Below are 27,671 nucleotides of genomic sequence, written 5' to 3'. Positions count from 1 at the left end.
TTCACTTACGTTTTAACAGGTCTGACGCTACTATGCGCCCCGGCTGTATCTAGGCTAACGGCTAACATGCTAACTATTATTTTTATGTCACTAGTCACTTGAAACAAATTTAGGACGATAGGAGACAGGTTGAAATAAACCGAAATTTCCCTTTAAAGGGAAAGAATGCATCAGGTATAGATTGCATTTTCCGATACCCGATCCATCTATTTTGATGATATCGGGGCCGATATTCGATCCAGATATCGGATTGGTGCATCCCTACCATGCAGGTTAAATGTTGATTGAATATGTATCTGACACACTTTCCTTGACCCTTGGTTCAACAATCTGTGCACCATGTTGCATTGAGATTTATCACCAATTGTAAGCCATTATCTCATCACTGTATCCTGTATGCTTGGGTTGGCTGACTCTCCTTACAATTTCGTAGACTTTTTCATTGGCATTCTCTTGTTGACAAAGCTATTCTTGGCCAACTTCCAGCATATTTATGTGTGTACATTAGGCAAAAACATTGGAAATGGCAATGCCTTCCATTCACAAAACATGTTTTTATTGTCTGTACCGAGGATACAGACAGAGTTTGGCATGTCTGCAGCTACTTATCTGTGGAATATTCTGCAGAGGGACTCAAAGTTGGACTCGTTGGTTTCTCTCGGCCATTTCAAAACACTGTTGCAGGATTTTTGTATACAGTCTTCTATATGCCAATGTCATGGTGCATCTTAGCTGGTCCTTGTTGTGGTGTGGTTGTTTTTTGTTTTTGTTTTTTGCATTTTTATGGTTAATTTTTAGTCTTTATTAACATACTTTTTTTACTTTTCTTTGTAGTAATCTTATTTTGTGTTTTATATCGCTTGTTTTAGAGTTTTACATTTGTTCTGTGTTGTCTGTCTGTAACCTTGCTGCGTGTCTCGGCCAGGGCACTCTTGAAAAGGAGAATTTTAACCTTAAGACAGTTTTCTGGTTAAATAAAGGTTAGATAAAATTAAAAAAAAAATCTAACACTTATGAAAAACACATATTTTTCCTCTTACCTGTAGTGCTATTTATCAGTCTAGTTTGCTTTGCTGTGAGTTGCCAAGTGTTGGAGATATCGGCCGTAGAGATGCCTGCTTTCTCTCAAATATAATGAAACTAGATGACATTTGGGTTGTGGTCATTTAAGTGCCAAAAATACAAGTTACAAGTTAACAGCACTGTTTCTTTCCAGAAATTTTGACCCAGGTACTTAAGATAGTCCACAGACAATCTACACTGATGAATAGCACTAAAGGTACGAAGCAAAATTTCTGATTTTGGGGTGAGCTGTCGCTTTAAATTAATGATACACTAGGAATTACAGTTTAATCAGGAGGTTCAAACTCCTAAACTGATGTGACATGATCTGCTAGAGAGAAGACGTATTACTCTGGAGTTTTAGGAACTACAGAAACACTCAGTCCACTGAGACTGAATAGATTCCTCCCTCACAAAGGATCTTTGGCTGAGTGCAGGCTCCGGCTTGCAGGGAACACACAAACCCAACAACAGACAAGTTCAGTTTTGGCCCACCATCAAACTGATTTGACTAACTAATTAAAACACTACAGGAGCTAGCCTGCCGGCTGCCGAGGTGACTAGCCGGTCTCGTCTGGCGAGTGGGTTCTCGCGTCTCAGTAAATGTTGCAGCCAGTTTTCAAGTTGGCATTATTTTGATAAATTAGCCAGATATTAAACATCTAAATAGTTAATATTCTGGCTCCCAAAGCATCATGGATAAAGTGCGTGGAGCAAGAAAATTCCAGAACATTTGCACTGTATTTGGCCAAATGTGGACTCTAAACAGCACTTGAAACAGTAGTTGGACCGTGACTGATGACTTTTCAAGTGTTCATGGGAACACAAAGAATGCAGTTTGAGAAGGGCAACCCCAGTGGACCACGCCAGTGAGTTCAATATTAAAGGAGAGAGATATGAGAAATGAAAGCGAATTATAGAAAGCCTGGCTCTTTTGCATCTCTGCTTTTCGCAGATGATGTGGTTCTGTTGGCTCGATCACACCGTGACCTCCAGCATGCACTGGAGCGTTTTGCAGCCGAGTGTGAAGCAGTTGGGATGAGAGTCAGCACCTCCAAGTCTGAGGCCATGGTCCTCTGTCGGAAACCGGTGGTTTGCCCTCTCCGGGTTGGGGGAGAGTTACTGCCTCAAGTGAGGGAGTTCAAGTATCTCGGGGTCTTGTTCACGAGTGAGGGTAGAATGAAGCGTGAGATGGATCAGTGCGGTTTCTGCAGTGATGCAGGCGCTGTGCCGGTCCGTCGTGGTGAATTGGGAGCTGAGCCGGAAAGCAAAGCTTTCGATTTACTGGTCCATCTACGTCCCAACCCTCACCTATGATCATGAATTCTGGGTAGTGACCGAAAGAATGAGGTCGCAGATACAAGCGGTGGAAATGAGTAACTTCTGTGGGGTGTCTGGGCTCAGCCTTAGAGATAGGGTGAGGAGCTCGGACATCCAGAGGGAGCTCCGAGTAGAGCCGCTGCTCCTTCGCGTCGAAAGGGGTCAGTTGAGGTGGTTCAGGCATCTGATCAGGATCCTCCTGGGCGCCTCCCGCTGGAGGTGTTCCGAAAACAAGAAAACCCAAACACACGCAGAAAGGCATACTCGTCTTCTGCAGAGCCGTGTACACAGCTCTGGCACACCTGCAATAAGAAAGGAATCCATTGCCTGTTTTTAGCAATTTTACCCGTGTTTAAAAAACCTGCGTACACATGCTAATTTTGGTGGAAGAGGGGTATAACATTTGGCGATTGATTAAAGCTCAGTTCAGATACATGATTCACGACAAGACAAAACCATTTTAGAACGTTGCAGAGAAAAGGTGCAGGGGTGAGAACTGGCCGGTCTGAGCTTGACTCAAGGCGGCTGATGGCGTCACCTGCAACTCAGCTGGTCAAATTACTGGCGGCTGGTTTTAGAACGTTTGTCCTGTTTCCTGTTTCTGTTGCCTGTAGTTCGCTCGTCAACTCAAAATGACCACGGATGGTGTCTTTGCTTGCTGCACACATTTTCACTGACTTATTAATTGGTGCTGGTTTTTTATAATATTGTGGCGCATTTATTATGAATACAGTCCATCTGATGCTGGTTTTGTTTAGGCCTTTTTCCGTTTCATTACTACTACAAATGCAACTGTAGCCAGTATCTTGCTATCACTATCCTAATTCATATTTTAAGAAGCTACAAATTATATTCAGCCACAAAACAAGCCCAAGAAGCTGGAAATCAGAACAGAAATACAGAGACTTGTTGCATAAAGATGATCCACCATCTCGTCTAGTTGCAAAACATTGCAGAACGGCGCATTGCAAGTAGTTGCTTGTTTCAACTCGTGTCGTGGAGAATCTATGGTCTGAACTGGGCTTCAGGTGGATGGTGATGGAAAAATGCACAACTAATTTAGTTGATTGGCTAAATCAAACAAATCTATATTTGTGACTTTCTAATATTGACCGTGGATATTACCCTGACAGATCCAGTATCGTTTGGGCTCTACTGTACTTTTCATTTCGGTGTTTTTCCTCCTTTCCTCCTCTTGATCATTCTCCTAAATTAAACTGTCATTTAATTTCCACATGTCGCTGCCACTGTTGACTATATATAACTGCTGTCAGCTTGTCTCCCTCATATGCCCCTCCCTCTTTCCCTCTGTTTGCCATCTATATTTTCCTTTTACTTTTTCTCTGCCTGTCCTCCTTACTGCTTTCCTTATCTCACTCTCCCCCATTCCTCCCATTCCCTCCACTCTTTTTTTCTCTCCACTATTATATCGCTGCCTCTCACTTTCCCTCTCCATGTCCCCCTCTCTCTTTCCCTACTTCTTCCTCCCACTCCCCCAAATTCCTTCACTCTCTCTCAACGCACTCTCCCCCTCCCTTCCTTCATACCCGCATGTTTCCCTCTCTTATCTTTACTTTCCTATCAACCTTCATTTGAATGTTTCCTGATGCAAGGATGCTGTTAAGGGAACTTTACATGCTGGTTATGAAGTACACTGAAGCTGTGAGTGTGTACACTTTGGCTTGTGATAAAACACTGGTCTTTACATCAAGCACCCCCCTGAGGAATAATGCACTGTAGGAAATCCTCTGTATAGCTCCTGTATGGAAGGGTGTTCCTGTGTGAGTAGTTCAGTAGTTGTAGCCACAGGACCTCACACATACACTGTGTGGTAACAAAGGTATGTGGACACCTGAACATTACACCCACACACTTTCCCCCAGGACATTTGTTAATGGAGGTGGTAAGCGCTGCCCATTCTAGCCTGACAACAACTCCACTTAGTCAAGACAAACTTTAAATGAACTTTCTAGGGTCTGACTGTTGATACTCAAACTTCAACCTTGTATCTGAACTGCAGAGTTGTTTTCACACATCAGTGACTGATTGAGAACATTTGGGCTGACTTCTATTTTTTATATATATGTTGCAGGAAACCTTCAGTCATATCTGATCGTTGAACAAAAACCATGGACATTACTCTGCTGCTGTTGACTTGAGTCTTTGCCTGAACCAGGGCGCCTCCACGTTGCATCATTTTGTAATCTTACTTCCGTTTTAGAGAGGAAGTGTGATTGCTTTGCTCACTGTCGCCAGGGTTATCATTCTTAACTTGCCATAAAGCAGCTTTAAGCTTCAAAAGGGTTGTTATTAAGTTTTAAAGTTTTGAAAAGGTAACCATTTAGAATCCCAGTATGTGATCAGTTCATCCAAATAACGGCAAGAGACATTTGCACCAACGCACACTTTTTGAACGATTTAAGATTTCAGTGGAAAAACAGAACAGAACTCAGCAGTATGTTTTTTCAGTATGTTACTTTATTGGCTGTAACAAAAGCTGAATTTAATAAACTAAAACTCAGTTCTGCTCCTCTGCTTTTTTCTAATCACACATAGAGCTAATCCACTTTGTCTCTGTCCATCTGCTTCTGTGTATGTGTCCACTCGTCTAGCAGTGATACTAGATTATTACAAAAAAATAAAAACAGAAAAAAGAAAATAGTCCACATCAACAGTTGCTGCTGATCGATACTATAGCGATAGTTTGGCAACTCCACAGAGCTCCATTGTTGGCTTCCAGACATTGGGTGCTTTGCAGAAATTCACCTCTTGTCTAAACCCAGTGTTTCTACCCAGATGCATTCTTAGGGTGCTCTCAGCCCTAGAGTTGTCTCCTTTGGTCTGAATCAGGGACTCATTTTGTCACAAAGTTGTATAATTGCCTAGAGTTGGTTCATGTTCTCACGGCAGCATTTACAAGCGGACCAGATCAAATGCCTTGTGTGAGAAAGCTGCTCTTGATTGGTCAGAATTTCCATGTGGGAAAAATCCAGGAAGTAAAGCAAACGTTGAAGAAGAGTACACTTGCAAGATAAATGTGACACTTTCTAATGTCACAATGGAGGGACAACTACGCAGGTTGATTTTAGCGCTGCTCATCGTGGACTATATTGCTGTCATTGTTCATTTTAGTCAAACCATACAGTTTGAAAACGAGGCGCGGCTCCAACTAGAAAACAATGTTTTGATGCATTGGATGTGCTGAATGTGCATATTAAGGCAGTACAGGAGGAGGTGCACATTAATAATCCTCCAGGACTGTAACATGCTCATGTTTAACCCAAACAATGTGTCATGTGACTGCAGTTGCTTCAGATCCAGGTCAGAACACCTTCTCACTAGAGATGTATCGATACCACTTTTTCCTTCCCGATACCGAGTACCAATCCGATACCAGCACATAAAATAAAAATGGATGGGATATGAATTGTTGTATGTCTCAGCTCCTAAAACTCAAAATAAATACATAATAGTAGAATGAATGCCATAAAACTTTTTTTTATTATTATTATCCAGTGTTGACACAGATCAAGACACAGGTTAAAGTGCAGCCACACAATTTGGTAAAAAAGACATTTTAAAGGCTACAGTAGAATGCTTTTTAAACTCTGCTCCATTTCCGTTTCCTTTGCCTATAGTGTGCGTATGTGTAATGACGTGAGGCATTATGTGGTATCGGATTGGTCATAGGCTGTACTCGCCGATACGCGATACCGCATTTTAGGCAGTATCGGAGGCATTTCCGATACTGGTATCGGTATCGGTACAACTCTAGTTCTCACCACAAACGAACCGCACCAGAGTTCGTTTGTAACCAGACCGAGACCACCTCTTCAAGAAGGTCTCGGTCCGGTTGTTTTGGTGCACACCTGAGTGTGATTGCTGTGTTTACACCTACCAAATGAACCACACTTAGGGGGCAAACGAACTTGAGTTCGATTGAACTGAACCACACAGAGCAGGTGTGAAAGCACCCTTTTGGCACAGATGAATTTTATGTAAATCAGCACTTGTTGATGCAGTGTAATTTGGTCAGTACCCTGAAAAGTACCAAGTTTGGTACCCAACCCTAGCAGTGACAACTCTTTATTAATTTGAACTCTCTGTTGCGGAGATTTGTCTACCCCTTCTTGCAGTGAGACTACAGTACAGAAACATTGATGACATGCTTTTGGATGCCATCCAGCTGGCACACAGCCAGCAGCTGTTTACACTATGCATGTAATTTTGCAGTAAAACAAAAAAGTGCATCATCATAGAATCAAAACAAAGTAGTGGAGAGATAAAAAAGCTTACAAACCTCCAGGTTAGGCGTTTGGATTAATAAATAAATACATCATCGGTTGTTTGCTGCTAATTTAATGGTCCGCAGAATAAATGCAATTGCGTGAGAACCATAAGAGAAAAACTAGGCGGAGCAGCATGAGGTCAAAAACAGCCTCTGTTCTTGTAGCAAGGCTGCAGGGAATTTCTCCCATTCAGCCACAAGAGCTTTAGTGAAGTCCAACACTGATGTTGAGTGATAAAGTCTGGCTCACAGTCAGCGCCTCATCCCAAAAGGTGTTTGATGGGGTTGAGGTCGGGGCTCTGTGCTGGCCCTTCAAGATCCACACCAAAATGGGAAAACTACTTAATTAAACCTGGCTTTGTGTGGGTATTGTCATGTTGAAACAGGAAAGGGCCTTCCCCAAACTGTTGCCACGGAGTTTGAAGCATGCTGTCTGAAATATCACTGTATGAAGAAGCATTGATACTTACCTTCTTTGAAACTTGGAGGCCCAAACTGTGAAAACCAGACCCCGAGAAAAAGTCTAGGGGTGTCTACTTTTAGCTACAATGACAGGAAAGAAAGACAACAGCAAAGCTTCTCTCAGCAGTCCTTCAAACAGCTGGCCTCTTTTCTACTGTACTTCCTGTCAAAGAATTAGGATAAAGACATGGTAGAGCTGTGAAGAGACATTCATCTCTCATGCATGGATGCCCGGAGCTTCTATGTAGCCTGGGGGATACATAGTCAGATTTGTAAAGTTTGGTGTAGTTGTGAAAGAGAGAGACGTTGACAAGTCTAGACTGGACTCCAGGGGTGTCCAAGTTTAGAGAAAGAAGGAATGTAAATGTTGGGTTTTAGCAGCTTTTCCCTTTAAGCCATCATGGCATGAATAGGCCCATGCACTTATGACGGGTTGGGTTGTGTCAGTATGTGTGTGTGTGTGTGTGTGTGGGGGTGTGTGTGTAGACACCAGGTCTGATTCATCAAGTTTCAGATAGAAACCAAGAAGCCCTGTGTGTCACAATAGCTCTGACTCCGTTTCCTGCCTCTCTCTCTTTCTCTCTGTCTCTCTCCATCTTTTCCTGTTGCATTGGACTGCCTCTCGTCTCTCTTCCTCCTTTACTGGAGTGAAGCATGTTGATTGATGGAAACGCCGAAGCTAATAGCAAAAGAGTGAGAGAAAATAAAAAGAAGGAGCCTTTTGTTCTTTGATTCGGTCGTCCGTCGTTGATCCACCATTGAATCGTCTCGTCTCTGGTGAGCTTTGCTGCTGAATGGTTTCTGTGTGCCGACAGTTTCATGTGCCGGTTATTGAACAGGGTTTGGTTTTTTTTTGTACGCTCGTAAAAGTTACAGCTCAACAGATAAGGCGAGGCAGCACCAGGGTTAGTGTTTTGATTGCCTCTCTGGCTAACCATGCAGTTGAGAAGAGTGTTAACCACACTGGATGTCACTTCATTGCTCAAATTTATGTGTATTAACAACGTCTCTGTGGGTTGCTGAGGACATTCTCTGTTGTATCTCTGATGAAACTCTTTCAACACCCCGTTAGATAAAGTGGAAAATGCTTCGTCATCAAGCTTTAACAAGACTGTTTGTCTCAGTTCCTGAAAAGAGAGATATGCAGTTTGCATTTTTTGGCTGATAAATGTCAGATAACCTCGCTTTATATTGTATATAATGTGTTCCAAATTCAAAGGTTTCAGATGGGTTTCACACTCTCCAGACACGCATTGGCTTCAGTTTATTGTTTATCATTTATTTGGATCCCAATAAGTTGCCTTGGCAACAATGTCTGTGTAAAAATTTAAGGTAGAATTTGCAAATCTTTACACTTTCCACACATACAGTAAATAATCCAGCAACAATATCAACATTACATCAAACACAAATCATTTTTCAAAATCTGGTCATTGTAACACACTATGAAATTTAACATGCAGATGTCAGCAGGAAGTTTTGGATGCTCGTCTAAGATTGAGCCGGATTTTAGTTGCATTTGCAGCTTTTATAATACGACAAATGACAAAAGTCACATTATTTTTTTATTGTTTGAGCTGCAGCAATGGTTATTTTTACTCATGCGTGTGGCTACACATCTTGACAAATAAACACCTGTCTCAGTTGGGCGCCTAATCTAGTTACCAAGAAGTTTTAAATAAAAGTTCTTCTTCTGTATAAAAGCAGGTTGCTGGCTGGTCGGTCGGTTGTTCATATTCCTTTAGTCCGTAAGGGTCCTCAGATCAAAAGAATCAAAAGGGTTTTTCATAAAAATTAATCCAAGTTGTGAAGTGGTTCAATTCTTGAATGCCATAACTCTCTCCCTGATGCGCTGTCTGTTATTAATTATTCATAATTAATATGTTATCCGAAGCCTTATTTTTATACATGTAATCTTCACACTGGCTTAAATAAACTATTTAATTATATTTCCTGATCTTCACTGACCAACAGTTTTGTGTGAAAGGAATTAAAGGCCTGTCCCAAATATAAGCCCATTGATTTCAGTGACTGAAGCAAATAAAAGCCCGGGCCAATAATTGAAGTTTTATGTTAATCTGCCGATTATTTTTTTCCCATTGATTGTTAGTTTCTCTGGTCTATTAAAAAAAAAAAAAAAAAAAAATACACAACTTTCTTAAAGGGATAGTGCAGATTTTTTGAAGCGGGGTTGTATGAAGTACTTATTCATAGGCAGTATATTACATACAGTAGTTGTCAGTTAGAGTTGTACTGATACCGATACCAGTGTCCGAAATGCCTCTGATACTGCCTAAAATGCGGTATCGGGTATCGGCGAGTACAGCCTGTGACCAATCCGATACCATGTAATGCCTCATGTCATTACACATACGCATGCTACAGGCAAACGAAACGGAAACAGAGCAGAGTTTAAAAAGCATTCTACTGTAGCCTTTAAAATGTCTTTGTTACCAAATTGTGTGGCTGCACTTTAACCTGTGTCTTGATCTGTGTCAACACTGGATAATAATAATAAAAAAAGTTTTATGGCAGTCATTCTACTATTATGTATTTATTTTGAGTTTTAGGAGTTGAGACATACAACAATTCATATCCCATCCATTTCTATTTTACATGCTGGTATCGGATTGTACTCGGTATCGGCAGATACCTAAGGTTCAGGGATCGGAATCGCTATCAGGAAGGAAAAAGTGGTATCAGTACATCTCTAGTGTCAGTCAGCACGCCCCCCAGTTTGGAGACTCAGCCTGGATTCTGACACTGATGCTAAGCAATGTACTGCTGTGGATGGGGTCAGCAACAAAATGAATTTTAGTCACCCAGAAACATCAATACCATTTTAAGTATGCACTATATTGACAGTATTTTCATTGCTTTACGTTTGAGTCAGACATCCTGTTATGACGGGGAAGCAGCTAACGGCTTCAGGTGCTCATCAGTGCGCTCATCAAAGCCACCAGGCTCCATTAGCATGCTGAATACGGGAGCTGATCAGTTACTTAGTTTGTGTCATTGTGTTTTTGTTATTAGATTGCTTAGCGTCCATGTTGGGCTCCAGCCTGTGTCTCCAAACTGGGGGTGTGCTGAACACTATCGATTCTATGTAATACACTGATTGTGGAAAAAAGAGAGATTGTGTGGCTGTGATGGATCACCTGGTTTCAGATCCCAGTAAGATGATGAGTTCTGAAGTAAAATGTTCGTAGCTGCTGATACCAATGGAAAAGGCTGAGCTGTAATGTAAAGTTAAGGCAATGTGTGTTGCTGGTGCTGGCATACAAATGCGTGGATAATGTGGTGGATGATGACTGTGTTGGAGGAACCATCTAACCTCTCACCACAGCTCCTGTTATGTGGTGTTTAAGATCTGCTCGTGGCTTTTTCCCCTTTTAGAGCTTCAGCTGAGGCTCCTGTCCAGAGACGCTAACAGAGAATGAAAGGCAGAGCTTTTCTGTCTACAGAACATGCGTCTGCTGATTGACACATGCTGCAGGGATCAAACCTGTGAGCTTACAACACAAATACATTGCTTTTAAAGGATCAGTTCACCATTATTGGTGTCTCGCCACAGAGGTGGAAGTTTGTTTTGAATCATCTCTGGGCTTTGTGCTTCCGCCCTCGTCACAATGGAGGTGAAGCACTGAAGCATGGCACTTGGAAAAACAGACTAACAAGTCTGAGCAATATCGACTTACTCAAGATAACCCTCACACCTTTATGTCAATGGTTATTTATATCATATTGTCACATTAAAGGTCCAGTGTGTAGGGTTTCTGGGCATCTGTACACAGAAACAATGATGTGTATAATTACTGGAAAACTTTGTTGTGTTTTGTTAGAATGAGCCATGAATATCTACATTTCATACTCTTCCATGGAATCCTCCATGTTGTTTCTACAGAACAGACAAACCAAACTCTGGCTCTAGATTGGGCTATTTGCGGTCTCTCGTCAGCTCCTGTAGTCCTCCTACACACTTTCTTTCTGCAACTTCCCTGGATGCCACTAAATCCTACACACTGGACCCTTAAGTGTCTTTGTATGTTCCCTCTAGGCATGTCACAATAACAGAAGGTCAGTGGTTGATACCAATATCAGCAAAATTCCACAAATCCCAATTCAATGCCACCGTAAAAACAAAACAACAAATCTACATTTTATTATTAATCCCTGATGATCCACTTTGAACACAAAGTACTAGTCTGCTAACCTGGAAATCCAGATGCCCCACCCCATCAAATTCGCACTGCACTTGGATCTGGCCCCGATGAGCAGAGCCTGGTGAATCACCAGTCGGACGAATCAGATCAGTCTATCTGACAGAGGCGGGCTCTGGGCAGGCGTAACATGATGAAGACAGCACTGCGCCGTTGGAGTCGGAAAGTAAACAGCCAAGATGGCAGCTGCCGAAGGACCGCATCCATTCAGTTTAGCTTTGGAAGAAACGCTAAGCCAACTACACTTATCTTTTTCCTTGAGAGAGGAACAGAAGACTGCCCGAGAAGCCTTCGCTTCCAGGAAGGACGTTTTTGCCATTTGCCGACGGGATACGGCAAAAGCATAATATATCAGTTAGCCTCACTGGTCGGCAAACAAATGGCAAACACCTTGGTTTTTGCTCTGATTGGCTATCGTGCTATCCAGTTGCGTGCAGTGGCATTTAATATGCCTCAGTTAGTGCTGCCCCTTGGGTAGGAAGGGTGTATCAGTGAGGGCCAGACTCAAAATCTTTCTAGATTTGAGTCTGGATTTCCAGGCTACTAGTCTGTGGGAGTTATGAAATTTCATGGGCGAGGAAACATATTAATAAAGAGCCTTCAGTGTATTAACATATTTCTCCTCCGTTGTTGTTGTTGTTCAGCATTTGAACATGTAAGATGTGACGGGTGGTTTTTGTGGGAGGCCATTTGTCCCACCCCTCCTCCACTGTGATTGGACGGCAACCAGAAAAAAATGTTAAACCTACATTGCTTGCTGGGCTCTAGTTTCCCGGCGCAGCGCAGGGTGGGGAACCCCACGCAGAGCTAGTTTCGAGCAGCGCAACCCGAGGCGCGCTCAGTTTGGTAGTTTGGCAGGCCGAGGTGCGCTGAGATGGGTGTGGCGGCGCAGCAGGGGGAGGTGTCGACAGATCCAGCTTGGCGCAGTGACAGTTACGTGCCAAAAGGCTTCGCCGAAGGTGCGCTAAAAGCTCGCCAGCTGAAACCAGGTCTACTGTCAGCGCAGGCGGAGCGCAGCCGGTGTAGGCCGAAGTTTGGCTGACCGGCGGACAGTGCGCACACGTCACCAAAACCTCACAGGCAGGTTTCCAGAATGTCAGGCACATTAACGATGCAATAAATACCCAAAAAACACTATTCAATGCAACTATCTGCAATCAGCACATAAATGTATCTCTGTATCGACTGTCCCGTCACATCTGATGTCAGATCAAAGGGGATTGGCACCGTTTGGCACGTTTGGCACGCGTAATGGAAACCCAACCTGATTTGATTAACACAGCTGCAAACTAATGAGTTCACATCCCTCTCAGCCAACCACAAACAGCCACAGCATCAGATAGGGAGTATATATTCAGCATCTGTCATTTTAGAAAAGTCAAAAGAAAAGAAACAGAGTGAGACTGCGAGAGAGAAAGAGAGAGCGCGCGTGCACGAGAGAAACGCAACATTGATTTACAATTGTGGTGACCTCCTCCCAGGCTACCTTTGCATCATCAGCCCGTGGAGGTCTGCTCGCAGTTCCCTATATTCGGACACTGCGAGCTTGGACCTCCCGGACCAAAACATCAGTTTCCTCCTGGGAGAAGTTTGGCCGTCTGATGCTGCTGCACTTTTCTGCCCTGGCGAATTGAGTAAACTCTCATTACGCCTTCGCGCGACGCATTTAAGGGCGAGGAGAGGGCCTCATTTGATTGGTGTGATGTGAATTGGCTGTGTAAAACCCACTCCACGCCTTCTCTCCTCCCTCTTTCCGACTTGCGTTGGTAGGAGGGACGGAGGTGGGAAAGAGGAGTAGCTGCGCCAGGCGCACGGTGTGCCAAACTTGCAAAATCCGCCTGGCCACACCCAGTTGGCGAAGCGCAGGTGCACTGCGCCTCCGCCTCGCCCGGTCTGTGAAACTAGAGCCCGATGTGTCACTATGCTGCTGCCATTTGTAGCAGAGTGCAAATCCGCAGCGCTGTAGCCGTCTTCCATGTGTTGTTCATTCATGCTGGTAGGCGTTCTACTTCCTTTGGCATTTATCAGCAGACAAGAACACTTTAAAGCAGTGGTTCACAACTGGTGGGTCAGGGGTACATTCTGAATGGACCGCAAGTGACTCGCAAACATGTCCAATTTGTAAAAAACACACTTAATTCTGAAGTACAGTGAATTTCCGGCACAGAGCTTTTATTTTGAAGTAGGGCTGCCACTACTGATTTTTTTCATTGTCGACTAATCTGTCGATTATTTCTTCAATTAGTCGACTAATCATTTCATCGAAAAATGTGTTAAAATGTTGAAAAATGTCGGTCTGTCTCGCCCAAAACCCAAAATTACGTCATCTAATGTCTTGTTTCATGCTCACGCCAAAGGGTTTTAGTTCACTGTCACGGGAGAGTGTGTAAAGCTGCCAATATCTGAACGTAAGAAGCTGCAATAAGAGTATTTTGGGGTACTTTTATAGTACTTTTCTATGAAAAAAGACTCAAACCGATTAGTCGACTCCTAAAATAGTCACCGATTATTTTAATAGTCGATTAGTCATCGATTAGTCGACTAATCGTGGCAGCCCTATTTTGAAGTGTTGTTTCCTGCTGTAGAGTGAGTGACTGACAGACAGCTACTTAGCAAAGACAGTGAACTAGCTTGATGACATGGCCAAATGCAAGTATGACACTGTATTAAACTGTGTGGACTTTGAACTAATGACTAAGGAGAAATCTGGACCCTGTGGCTGCACCAGTTGGGAAGCACTGCTTTAAGGTGTATGCTTAGCCGTCCGGTCCTGAAGAATTGCATCCCTGGTCCCTACATAACACACAGTGCTGGAGAAAAAACAATTACCATCATGTTTTCAGAATTTTGGCATCGATTTGGTACCGAAGTACCTGGTCTCGTGATGTCCCTAGTTCCTTCCTGCTCATTCTGAAAAGAATTGTGATTCAAGTGTTTTAACTGGATGTCGACATCCTCTCGTTGGGTTTAGGGAGATCCTCTTTGAGGGAATGCCTGTTGCAGCCTGTGTGGTTTTACTGGTGTGTGTGTGTGTGTGTGTGTGTGTGTGGGCTGATTGTGAGTGGACACGTGCATGTTGTTGCGATTGTGTGCATCATAGTGTGTTTGTTGACTGTCGCTTTGAATGCATGTGTGAGCGGTTGTAGCTCGGTCGTGTGTTTAGACAGGCTTGTCCATATAAGGTGAGGAGAGGAGATGAATTTGGGAGCTGATACGGTTTGTCGGCGCAGCCCTCTGGTGAAAAACCTTGACTCTGTCACCACAGAGTGCTGTTAGGCTGGATTTATAGACTCACTCAGTGTGTAAAGTAAGAGAGCGTTTTTCTGTGAAAGTAAGGGAGTGTGTGACATTTTCATAGAAAGAGTAAATTAAGAGAGACAGATCAAGAGCAAGAGGAGAGGAGCATACTGTACAAAGTGTGTGTGGTGTGTGTGTGTGTGTGTGTGTGTGTTAAACAGTGCATTAGCGAGCCTTTAGCAGTGTTTAACATGTCGGGGCAGGAGCTTTGAGAAGCTCCTCTCCTCTGTAAAAGATTTTCCTTCTTTCCTGCAGTAGATCTGGGGTGTGTGACTCACTAAAGTCCACCTGCATTGTTTGTAAGAATTATTGGGAAAAACCGAAATGGAATCTGCAAAGCAACAGGAAGCAGTTGTAACTCTAATTTGACTCGACACTGTCTGAAAAGCTTCAAAGTTAACACCGATCAAAATGGAAACATACAGGTCTGTTTCAGTTTAAGTTTACTCTTTAGCAGTTTTTATCCGGTAACGTTAGCTCTCCTTCCTCCTGCTGATGCGTCAACACAGATTTGTTCTTCACAACGTAGCATTATCAGGGATACAATCGGCTGCGTCCCCAGATGCGTCAATAGTAAGTTTACTGTGTCCTTTTTGCCCCGATGATGAAAAGTGAAAGTCTCTGTTCCTCCCAGGACAACAGGATGTTGATGTGACAACAGAAAAACATCGTCCCCTGCCATCAGTGAAAGTCATCTTATTTACCGATAGGCTGCCGGCCGTCAATGAGGGGAATATCAGCAGAAACTGATGTTTGGTCCGTATCCTGGTGCTTCCCTTTCTAACAGATTATTTACTCATTAACTGCAGCCCTGTTTATTTTGTTTCACCTGAAATCTCTGAATAGACGAGTTCCAGTCAAACTTGAAGTCTCCTCGGCAGACACAAACAGGTGTTTCCTCACCTGAGGGCTTTTGTTTTATTGCTGTGACTTTACTGAAGTCTTTCCCACAGTTTAAAATCATTGACAAAACATGAGAGAACACGGCAGGCAGGTAGTCTGGGCCAGTCACTATCAGCTGTGAGGTAATGATGCCTGAAGGTGTAAGGGAGTATGATGTAGTGTTGGATGATGTCTGTTAAAATTCCGCATAAGCAGGGTTGCACAAGTAAAATTGTCGGGAACAGGCCGATAAAGAAAAACAATTAGTCAGTGTGAAGAGAAGATCTTTATTTATAATCCAGTGTTAACAGGGAGCAGATCGAGGAATTTTCGGGATTTTTTTTGCCAAAATTTGGTCCCTTTTCCATGCAGTCCATGGGTCCTAGGATTCTTAGCAGGTGTGTGTTCATGTGTATTTTTATTCACGTCTTTCCTCTTACCTGTAGTGCCATTTATCAGTCCAAATTGTTTTGGTGCGAGTTTGCCTTCTCTCCAATATGATGGAACTAGATGGCACTCAGCTTGTGGAGCTCAAAGCCCCCCAAAAATGCAGTTGAAAAACACAACAGCCATGTCTCTTTCCAGATAAAACACCTGCCAGTTGTTTCACCGTGCAGAAAGAAGCGTGCATCTACTGCTAGCTCACCTAGCACCACTGAGCTAGGTAACATCACAGCTCAACGAGAACGCCATTAAAACCTCTTGCGCTCTACTCCCATGTTGTAGCAAAAACGCCTAAAATGACATACCCAAATTAAAATGACTGTAGCTTCTGAACCGCTACATGCATGTATGAGGTCTTGCCAGAAAGAAAACTCTCTGAAGTTTCTTGTGAAAGTGTCAGAAACACTCTAGGTGATACAGAGACAGAGTAATGGGCCTTTGAAGTCAGTCAAAACTTGAAGATTTTGCCTAAAGTAAAATTTTTCAGGATGAATAACTGTCTGTGGCTTCATCTGAGCAGGTAAATGACACTGTCGGGCTGTAGGCACACTATAAATGAACATTTGTTTCAAATTTGAAGAAGACTGCTCAAAGTATGACCATTCTATAGTGTTTTTTCCATGAAAAGATCCAGGCGGAGCTCCGAAAGACAAGTCAGTCATTCGGCTTCAAAACAGTACTATCAGTGATCAAACAACACTCAGCCAGCTTCAAACATTGTACCTTATTGAAATCAGGTGTGATTATGATAGCTAATGTTGTTTTTGACACAGAAACACCATAAAATATCACCAAATAAAGCCATATGAAACATGAAAGTTATGATCCCACTTTCTAGACGGTATATCTCAGCCAAAAATAGTGGTAGGAGTGAGACTCTTACCTTTTATAAACCAGCTAAGTCCCAGCTAACGGCTCCGCATAAGATTGCAAGTAATCCTTTAACTTTTCCTGTAGAAAAACGGCACGACATGACTTGTCACCACTCATCGCGATTTTGGACTTGCTGCTCTGGTGCGAAGTACATAATAAATAAAAGAAAAACGATGTTATTTTTGAAAAGTCAAGAGCTTCCTGAATCTGGCAATAACAAACATCACATGGTTTGAGGACGTAGTGCGCCTGGGAGATACCATTTAACAGAGGAGGGGGGGAGCGAGGACGTCGGCGTCCTGGCAGAGTTAGAGAGGTTAAGGTTTACTTCTTGCACTGTCACGACCACAAGCCTCTCGTCTTTGAGCAGATGCACGCTTCGTTGGCACGGTGATGTGGTTGGTGGTTGTAGTTTGGTAGAAGGGAAGTATTTCCTGCATGAAACTGCTCTGTTGATTATCTTGAGTAACCAGGTCATGATTTCTGCAAAGACACATTGATGTTGAGTTCTTCAAATGTATTTTTTTTTGGCAATTTGAGCAACACAATCCAAGTGCCATCTAGTTGCATATATTGGAGAGAAGGCAGACATCTCTACGGCCGATATCTCCAACACTCTGCACTACAGGTAAGAGGGGGGAAAAAGATTTTGAGCTGAACTGTCCCTTTAAAACTAGTGTATGTCCTGACACCAAGATGCTTTCTCTAAACCTCATCAATGCCACTACAGTTGTTAATGCTGTAGTCTGACCTGAAATTACCAGAGCAGCAGTCAACAAGAACAGTTCTCTTACTATTTATTTTGAAGATTTTTTTATAGTGGTGAGGATCCCTCCTGTCCTCACCAGTGTGCTCCGTGTCCTCGATGACACAGAGTGCAGAGTGAACTCTGTACTCTTCTCAGTATTCAGCAAAAAAATATGCCACAGTTAACAAAAGTCTTAGTTTTAGGGTTTAGTAATGTAAAATATTAAACCTCAAACACAAGCAGACAAGAAGCAGCTGTAAACAAAAAAAAACAGCTGTTGTTGCACTGGATGCCTGCAGGTGGAACGTCTATCAAATGTGCAGACGCTTTTACTTTCATTGCCTGTAGATGGCGCACAGTGCTGAGCTACACCTGCAGCTACGTCGCTTTTAATCGAAAAAGTTCACATAGCAACCAGGTGATTTTAATTCATACTTTATTTTATACTGAATTTGTTTTTAAGTGAACATTTGGGACTGATTGACGGGGTCGGATGCCGTTCACATTTGAGCTGATTGCAGCACCAGTTGTGGTACCTGTAATTTGGCACCGGTACCCAACGTTACCTGTTTGTTTTTTTTGCACTTTACTTTTATTGTAGTATGGCGACTGTCCTTGTCTTTCTCTTTGTCTTTCATCTTTCTTAATTTTATTTTTCTGTGTCTCCTTCTTTCCATCCCAGGACTTTTTCGCTCTGTCCCTGACCAAGTCTGTGTTTCCTATAAATAGATTTCTCTCTTTCATTTCATCTTTCTATCTTTTGATCTATCATTGTGACCCCATCTCTCTGTCTCACACACACACACACACACACACAGAGGGCTGTTGGCGATCAAGTGGTGAGATTACGAAGCAGTAATCTCACAGATTAATACTTAAAAATGAGCGCTTAATTACTTAAACCCTGCTGGCAGGTGCAGCTGCGTGTGTGTGTGTATTTGTGTGTGTGTGTGTGTGTGTGTGTGTGTGTGTGTGTGTGTGTGTGTGTGTGTGTGTTGGTAGACGTACGCACAGTACACAAAAGCCCTGGCAGTGTCTCGCTCTGAATTTAAATTTCATCTTGCTTTATTGGCATGGTATGTGAGTCCATCTGTGCTGCCAAAGCATGCAGAGCAGAGATAGTGGACAAATTAGCACAGCACAAAGAAGGTGAAAGTGCACAGGGCTGCATTCACTCTCATACGGTGGACACATTAATACGTTAATGTTAGGAAGCATGCATTAGAAACTTATATTTCATGTTAACACTTTGTCAGTAAAGTTAGCAAACATGAGCAGTTCAAGTAATTAAGAACAAAGAAACATGGGTTCTGTTTACACCAATACATAAAGTCCACTTCAGTTACAAGACTTAGCTGTAAAGTAATGGACGTAGCCACCATGAAGTCACCCATTGGTTTGTTGACTACCATTTTGAAGCCGTGATATTAGGCATTTTGGCTGTTGCCATCTTGGATTTTTGGAGCCAAACGTGACCACAGAGACAGTGGAGATAACCCTAACGCTAGCTGCTAGTTTAGTGAGCACGGTGCATTTACAGTCTGTAGTTAACTGTGATAATGCTAATTCTAATTTTTGCTAGCGGGAAAAAAGGGAATTAAAAACATTTCTTACTTAATGCAAAAACTTTACATCTGACACCTTAGAGTGTGATTTAGTTCAACCAAATGCTGAACAAGAGTTTGTAGGCGACCAAAACGTTACGGTTAACTTAACAAACTGAAAACATGCAGAAATAAGTACAGCTATGGGTGTGCCTGTACTCTGAATGAATCTGGGCTTGTGCCCCTAAACAACAGTGTCACCATGGTAGTAACTTGTCAACGGATGGCACCAATCTCTCACTTAAAGCGGCCACATCTTGATTATGCCCAACTTTAAGCCTTAGTAAACGGGTGAGCTCTAAAAAAATGTATCCCCCGTACAGTTGTCAGGAACGACGTAATTAGCTAAATTAGCTTTTGGTAAAGACCAAAACTGTTCTTTGTACCAGGCTGTGAACATGTTCTTGTTGTAAAGACTGGCATTTTAACATGAGGGTCTGTGGGGATTGTCTCGCTCTTGGAGCCGCCCTCAAGTGGCCATTAGAGGAACTGCAGTTTTGGCACTTTAGCGCTTTATTTTTCATCCCCAGAGGTTGTTGCTTGGCTAAGATTTTAATGCAGTTTGCCATGTCATGTAGAATAGCTCCCCTGAAGCTTTGCCAATGTGTCAGTGGACAATATAATTCTTTGTATCTCAGTTAAAAAGTGAGATGATCTAATTTTACTCTCATGTCCAGTCCATTCCAGACAATAGAGACAGAAACTCCAAGAACATGTTTTTCAGAGACTCTGATAAAAGCAGAAAATCTAATTTCTCATCACAATAGCTGGTGGATCAGAGGCTGTTGGTGACCTGGAGGTGACCTCACCAATGTTACAGTATGGCCACAGTGTCTCAATGCTAATTCTATGGTAACTTCCTCAAATGCAAATGCAAAAAAAAAAAAATCTTTAGGCTTTGTCATGCCAACAATCTTAGACAATCTGGAGGAATGGCTTACTGAGGTGAAGGTTGTGCAGTTGTTTTGCATCAGGTTCTGATCAGCTGAACTTTGACACCGCACCAGTGACCATTTGCAAACCGTCTTGACTGTGAAACTCTTACATACAGAAAAAGATGTGCCCACAGCCTTTTCTTTACGGCTTTTGCTTTCCACTTCCTGAACGGAAGCAATGCTAATAATGCTTACCTCGTCATGTACATATGAAAGCAGCTATAACCAGCTGTAACTCTAACTGTAAATCATTTTACTGATCTTTGCGTTGTGAAAATACTCAATCAGAGGCAAAAAGGAAACACACATGTTGACTTGCTTCTCTCGTCTGGAGTTACCTCCCTGGCTGTCACCACTCTCTGCTTGTGTCCTGCATTTAGCACCACAGCTACTGGAGTTGGGAAATTATACCGTGTGGCTATTAAATTGCACTCATCATTGCTGTGGTGCATTTCTGGATAGGCTAACGTTACCTTCTCTTCATTGGGGATTATTTCAAGAAGGATATTGCTTCCATATATTTCCACTTCTTCATCTTACTGGCACCCTGTCCACTTCAGTCTTGTTCCAGATGAATATGTCTCGCAACAGATTCACATCTTCTTGGTCAAACTGTCTAAATGTTTTTTGACAGATGGGAAAAACACACAAAATCAAACTTTTTCCTTTACTTTGCAACACGAGGTCGTATTTCTTTTCTAACATGGCACAATTTTTCTGTACTTAGTGTGTAAAGGCTTTAAGACTGGACTGGGAAAATACAAAAGAAACTGCTAACCACTTCATTTGGGTTTCTTATCAGCCTGTTTGTGAGTGTACGTGTGTGTTGTGTAGCAGGACGTTGCAGAAAAACGGCATGTGTGCTTTATCAACCCTACAAGGATAAATAAGGGTTAAAAAATATTTACAGAGATGGAGTTAACTACCTCGAGTATGTGTGTGTGTGTGTGTGTGTGTGTGTGTGTGTGCGCGTGTGTGTGGTTTCTAGGCTTCCTAATGTCATCTAGTTTAATCAGATTAACACTCCGACCCGAATCCTGTTAAACACACACACACTCACCCACCCACGCACACACACACACACACACACACACACACACTGAAATTCACGTGGAACAAGAGGAAGTGAGACATCTGCTCAGAACTGTGTACATTAGCTTCTCTCTCTTCATGTCTTTTCTGTGTGGACTCTTTCTTTCTTTCTTTCTTTCTTTCTTTCTTTCTTTCCTATGTCTGTCCTTCTCTCTAAACTTGTAATGAACCCTCTCATTTTCAGTCATTACCTCCAGAGAACATGAATTTTTGCACACTTTTCGTACTGACTTGCTCTCTTTCACACACACACACACACACACACACACACACACACACACACACACACACACACAGAGGCAGAAGTGTGATAGCTCTGTGCTATAAAAGATCTGACGGGTGATAAAAGAGAAGAAAGGAGTGTTCCTGTCTTTGTCCTGATGGTGCAGGTAAAATGTGGCATCGGTGCAGTGGGTGGGTGGATGGGTGTGTGTTTCTGAGGGTGTGTGGTTGTTCAGCAGCGAGTACTCTCTCACACACACACACACACACACACACACACACACACTGTACACCTGCCAGCAGCATCACAGGCTGCCTGCTCCAACACACATTAACAGAGAAAAACGTCAGATTTTGCAGTAAAGTTTCTTTTCTTCAGGCAGTATTATGGTCACCATACAGACCTCAAGCCCCGCCCACTTTTCTGAGTTAGCCTCTGATCCACCAGCAGGTGTGTCTCAGAGGGTTTTGTAACAAGAGAGCCGGATACAACGTGGTGTGTCAGCCTGCCAGTTTGTCCCAGTGGCCAACCACAGTACTGGAGACCAGAAGTGTTTCCCCCACAGACCACAAAGCTTTGGTGCAAAACATTTCCAAAGCATAGAAAATCTATGTACTGTCTATGTTCACTCATCACATCTATCTATGTACTGAGTGAGGAAATTCGTGTATGAAGCAGAGTATCCAGCTTTGATGTTACGTCCATGGATTCATCATAAAGGCTTACAGTCTTAGGAAAAGCTAAAACATGATCACTTGGTTCGTCTGTCCATATTAGGCACACCTAAGTTTGAGGATATAATTGAGGTATTTTTAAAACTAAGTTTCAAGAGAAGAAAATTTGAATCAAATGTGCGTTTACATTAGGAATGGCAATTTTGGTTAATTTGCTTTTGATAGCCCAACAACCATTAACCTTTAACTAACTGGTTAATTTTTAGGAACAAAAAAAAAAGGTAAAATGATAGAGATGCACAATGATATCGGCATGTCATTAGTATCGGCTGATATTGGCTTTAAAATGAAATATCTGAATCGGCCAACATGCTTTTTCTTAACTTGCACAAAACAAAGTATTGTATTTCATGTCTCCATCTGCTGGTGGGCCATCATGATAAGAGTATGCATACATAATATGATGTTAATTCCAATCCAGAAGAGACTTGATGATCTCTAAAATTAGGTGGGGAAAAAGTGGATATATCGTCATGGTATCGGTTATCAGTCAAATGAGTTACATATCAGCATATGGGATATCAGAAACAAAATCCAATATGGCGCATCCCTACAAAATGATGTGAAACAGAAGAGACTTTTGCATTTCGTTTGCTCTCTACTGACTCTGAGCTTTAGTGCCCGTTTTAAAGTGCTATCTGCTAAGAGGTGGTGACATGTTAATGTTTTGTGATGTAAATTAGGGCTGGGCAGTATTTGCAGTGACGGTAACTTACCGCAGTAAACATGAGCCGCGGTACTGCTTTTGTGGTTACCATCATACTGCAGTACTCCGGCTACGGCGGCAGAACGGGGCCCTGCCTGCCTGCCTCACGCACCTCCCCCGCTACGCCCCAAACCCATGCCCGCGGGAGAAGGGGGCCCGGGAGCCGCCTGCCCTCCCTCTTCCCTCTGACATTTACATACTATATAACGTTCTATACACAATAATAGATGGATTAGCAACCATTTTACTTCTGACGATAAATAGTTTCCATCCTAGACTTGTATGGCTTTTTAAATAGTTTTATTTAAGGTGTAAAAAAAAAAAAAAAAGAGAGAGAGAAGATATCATACCGTCACCGCATCCCCCCAAAATAATACCGTGATATTGACTTTAGGTTTATCAAATACTTATTTTTTCTGTTGGCTTTGCTGACAGACAGAGGGCTTGCGTGTTAACATGCGAAAACACAGTGCCCACCTGGTCCACTCCAGTTAGCTAACGTTAGCATTGGTCGCTCTGCGCTGTACACTACCGGGGTTGCGTGGGAGCTAGCTAGCGTGCTCATTCATTACCACTGGTAACCAGAACAGTGTTGCTGTGGAAACATGGTACCACCCTCTGACTCCGATAAGTAAGCTACCTAATTTTGAGCAGCCAAACCCCTTTAGCATTGTTAACTATGTTAGCACCACCGTGCCGACACTGCTAACAGAGCTAACAGTGGTAACATATGCGGCTCCAAATTGAGCTGCTTACTCACCAGGGCAACCTTGGGGTGAGACTGGAGGGTGGGCACAGTAGCTATGTTTCCATCCAAAAGTGATTTGAATCATTGGGAAATGCGCATTAAAAGAAATACGAATCCTGTGTGTTTCCATTAAATGTACGGACTTTGGTGAAAACTACGAACTCGCGCGAGTTTTCCGCAGAACCGGAAACAAAACAAGTCTCGCATTCTTCTTCTTCTATGTTTTCTGGCGGTTGGCAACCAGCTTGTAAATGCATTACCGCCTTCCCGACCCGGAGTGTGGATATCACCATGGAGCAGGGCTTTACGCTTACTTTTTTAAGTGGTAGCACTGGTGCTAGCAAGTTAAAAATTTTAGTAGCACAAAGAAAAATTTAGTAGCACACCCGAGTGGACAATTAGTAAACATGTTTATTGTGAAATTCATTGGATATTGATCAGAATTTCATTTACATATTGTCGAACAGCAATTAATCAGGTTCTTTAAAATTTAAACATTAACAGTGTTGAATGTTTCCAATGCACATCAGTCCATGCTGATCTGAATGAGATCGTGTTCTTAAACTTGAGACCCAGCCTCCAGGAAAACAATATACGTGACAAAAGGGAGTATCAGCAAGGGGCATGTCAGGTAACAATATGTAAATATAATACTGACATTTACTAACCTTAGCATGAGCGTGCTGTACTTCTTGCTGTCCGACAAGTTTATTCACTGGTTTCCCGTCCTCAATGAGCCAAACATACACCACCGCATTCTTTTGTAGAAACGTCTGTGTCTCCATCAATCATAATGGACAGATAATGCGTGTGTACACTTTAGTAGCAAGTTCACATTTCATTTCGTCCGCTATTTGCTCTATCATTTCAGCACAGTGCACATGATTGTCATATGTTGCACTGACATTTATACCGTTCTTCTTGTGGAGCATTATTAATGGGCCAAATTTGGTGAAGGGCAGCTCCTCTTTTGCAACACAGTAGGCAATGTTCATCTTTACTTATTTATGCGGTCCGGCTGACTTGAGGCGAGGTGTGCATCTCTGCAGGTAATGTGTCGTTTTGTGGTGCTATGTTTTGAAACGTTATCCCGTTTAAATATGGTATTCCCTGTAATGTAGGGCGTCCTCCCTGCCATCGTTTCGCCTGCCTCCATACAGTATTTACAAAACATTGCTTTTTTGGCCTGATCGTAAACAAGCCAAGGAAAGTCTTTTAACCACTGCGGGTTGAATCGATAAGTTTTTGTAAGGTTATCCGAGGAGACTGCCCCGTCTGATGACGAAGAGATGAGTGTTGAAGGTTCAGACTCCGTAACGTTAACGTTACATGCTGTAGCGACAGATGACTCCTCCAAACGACGTCTTTTTTCTTGGTTGTTGTCATTGTGGCTGGTTGAGGTTACGGTAACTACCGAAAAGTACCTTTTCATTTTGATGCTCCTTCATTAATGTTGTTGTTAGCTGGCGTAGTTTGTAACAGACTGTAGAAGAAATTGTTTGTCGCGGTTTCCCGGTAAAGTTCAGCGAAGGCGGGGTCGTTTACCAGGAAATGTAGTTCTTTAGTAGTTGAATTGAGATGGACAGTATACACTTAGAACTACAACTCCCATGAAGCAGTTTCCCAACAACGGACGGGTACTTGTATAGGTCAAGAGACATTTCCCACTTTTTTTTAGACATGATTCCAGCGCAACTGACTCGCACATATGCGAGTTGAAACATATTTCTCTTCGCACAGAATGATTTTTATTCGCAAATGCGACGAAAACTGTCGCACTGTACAGCCCTGCCATGGAGAGAGGTGCGCTACGTCAGACTTAATTCAAACATAAATGTTTCCATCCCCCGTTTTGCGAATCAACATTTTTTCAAATCAACCAAAACCCGGCTAAAGCTAGCGTATTTTAGTTTGTGCGAATCAGGGGATTTTAATTCGAATTTTGGTGTTTCCATCATAATTTTCCGATGCGATACTTCTAGATGCGCATCTAAACAGGCTGATGGAAACATGGCTACTGTTCCCATAACAACGCTTTTTGGTTAGGATGGTGTTACTAGCGGTAATTGCCAAATGAGGGGTGCTATCAGCTAGCTATCTCCCACCAGACCAGGTTGGTGCGCAGTGTGGCAAACTGAAGAGTAGCAAAAATAGACCTTCTGACCAACAAGCCTAACTGGTCAAAAATATTCTCTGCAGTTAACCGATTAATGGCTAATTGTTAACATTCCTAGTTTCCATCCATTACCAGTGTGCAGATATTAGGAGCTGATCACATCGAGATCAACAGTTGGTGAGCTAATTCTCCAGTCTGCTGCCATGAAACCACTGCAGAAGAAGAGGGCACAGGGAGATGATGTAATTGAGCTCTAGTCAAACCTCAAACTGTGGAAGACCATGTAGTAAATAAAATAAATAGTAAAATTGTTTTATAATTCAAATGACAGTGTCTTCATCAGTCTGCACTAAATAGATTTTTTTGTCGTGGTTACTTCTTTCATTCACTAATCTACAGTGTGACCAACATCACCAACCATTCTGCCACATTCACCCGCTCTCTGGAGTGTTGGCATCAAACACACACACACACACACACACACACAGGTCAGCAGCCCACTTCTGTCCCTGAGCTGGCAGACAGACACACAGACGAGTCGACAGCTGGAGGCTAATGTTAGCTGAGCTGTAGTTTCACCATTTTAGAGAAATGGAAAAATAACAAACGCACCCAATCTAATGATGATAGCATCGACATGGAATTATCTGCACACACACACACACACACACACACACACACACACACACACACTGAGTCTGTCTGTATGTGTGTGTATTTGCGTACTTTTCTTTGTACATATGAATGCACCTTTATGTGTGCATATGGATGTCTCTGTGTGCTTTTTCATTATGTATGTGTGTATATTTGCTGTCCTTTTGTGCATATGTCTGCGAGTACATGATGTACACGATGTGCTCATACATGTGTTACTGTGTTCGAATGTACAGTGTGTGTACATTTGCCCCGTGGCTGTGATTCTTAACCCTTTCTGGGCCAGACGTCCTGAGATTACAAACTGACTCTGAGCTCGGAGTGCCGTTATGTTCTCTGGCGGATGGAGGGAGCTTTAAATAGAATATATGCTGGATGTTTGAACCTTTAAATGTCGATGCAACTCCTGCAGCATCGTCTGCATGTCAGTAGATCCAGGAGCTCAGGGACTGTAGTCCAGAACCCAAAGTTGAGAAACCTGTGTTTATGTTTGTGTGATCTTCTTTGTGTGTATTTGTGTGTGTGATCACAGCTCAATCACATGATGCATCACATTGCCCCCTCTGTCTCCATAGTCGCTCTCTTTCACTTCCTCTATTCTGCATGGTGTCTCTCTCTCTGGCTCTGTCTCTCTTCTTCCATGCCCTCTCTAAATTTGTAAATCTCTTGTTTGCCTCTTCCTCTTTTACTCTGTGATCTCTTTCTTGGCACCGTTTAACATCTCTCCCCCTTTTAGCTCTTTGTCTTTCTCTCCTAGTCCCTGTATTTATTCCTCCTTTTCTCGCGGTCTCCCATCAGATAACCCTGCCCCCTCTGGTGTTTCTTTTTTTCCGTCTCAGTTTCTCCCCCCTTCAACGTCTCACTCACTGAAAGAAAAAATCAAATGCTGATGAGAATGTCGTCAAAGTCTGAATCATTATTTTTGCGAACAGTTCTTTTTTGAACATCTTAATCTAAATCAGCAGCTCTATGATGCTTCGTCCTTTTTTGTGAGAACTCAGAGCAGGTTACGCTGCAGAGAGGAGCTCATAACTGAGCCTTCAAGTCACTGACATGTGCCCGTGCTTCTTCATTTAACTGACAAACCTCTCTTTCTTTTCCATTCTCTGCCCATTCTCTGCCCCCCCCCCTCACAGAGTCAGAACTTCCTTATCAGTGTGTAAAGACTGTCTGCCAGGATAGAGACCAGTGTCGCCATAGGAGTTAATTAAATAGACGGTTTATAATGAAGAAAAAAAACCCAGCCAACAACAGTTTATTCTG

At 42.7% G+C, this 27,671-nt stretch overlaps 1 protein-coding gene across 3 annotated transcripts in view; it reads left to right on the top strand.

The window, feature by feature from the left end:
* rgs19 (regulator of G protein signaling 19) overlaps positions 1-27,671 on the top strand; it is a 55,310-nt gene that overhangs the window by 13,710 nt on the left and 13,929 nt on the right. Inside the window, exon 1 of one of the 3 annotated variants that reach the window (XM_050065682.1) lies at positions 7,647-7,909. The exons of the other annotated variants lie outside the window; for them this stretch is intronic. The gene's annotated coding sequence lies outside the window, so the exon portion shown is untranslated. Of the gene's footprint in view, positions 1-7,646; positions 7,910-27,671 lie in introns of those variants that run through there. 3 annotated transcript variants of the gene reach the window in all.

Source organism: Epinephelus moara, chromosome 16, assembly GCF_006386435.1.
Source record: "Epinephelus moara isolate mb chromosome 16, YSFRI_EMoa_1.0, whole genome shotgun sequence".
NCBI lineage: Eukaryota > Metazoa > Chordata > Actinopteri > Perciformes > Serranidae > Epinephelus > Epinephelus moara.
Note: the sequence above shows the minus strand (reverse complement) of the source record. Positions and strands in the feature narration are given on the sequence as shown.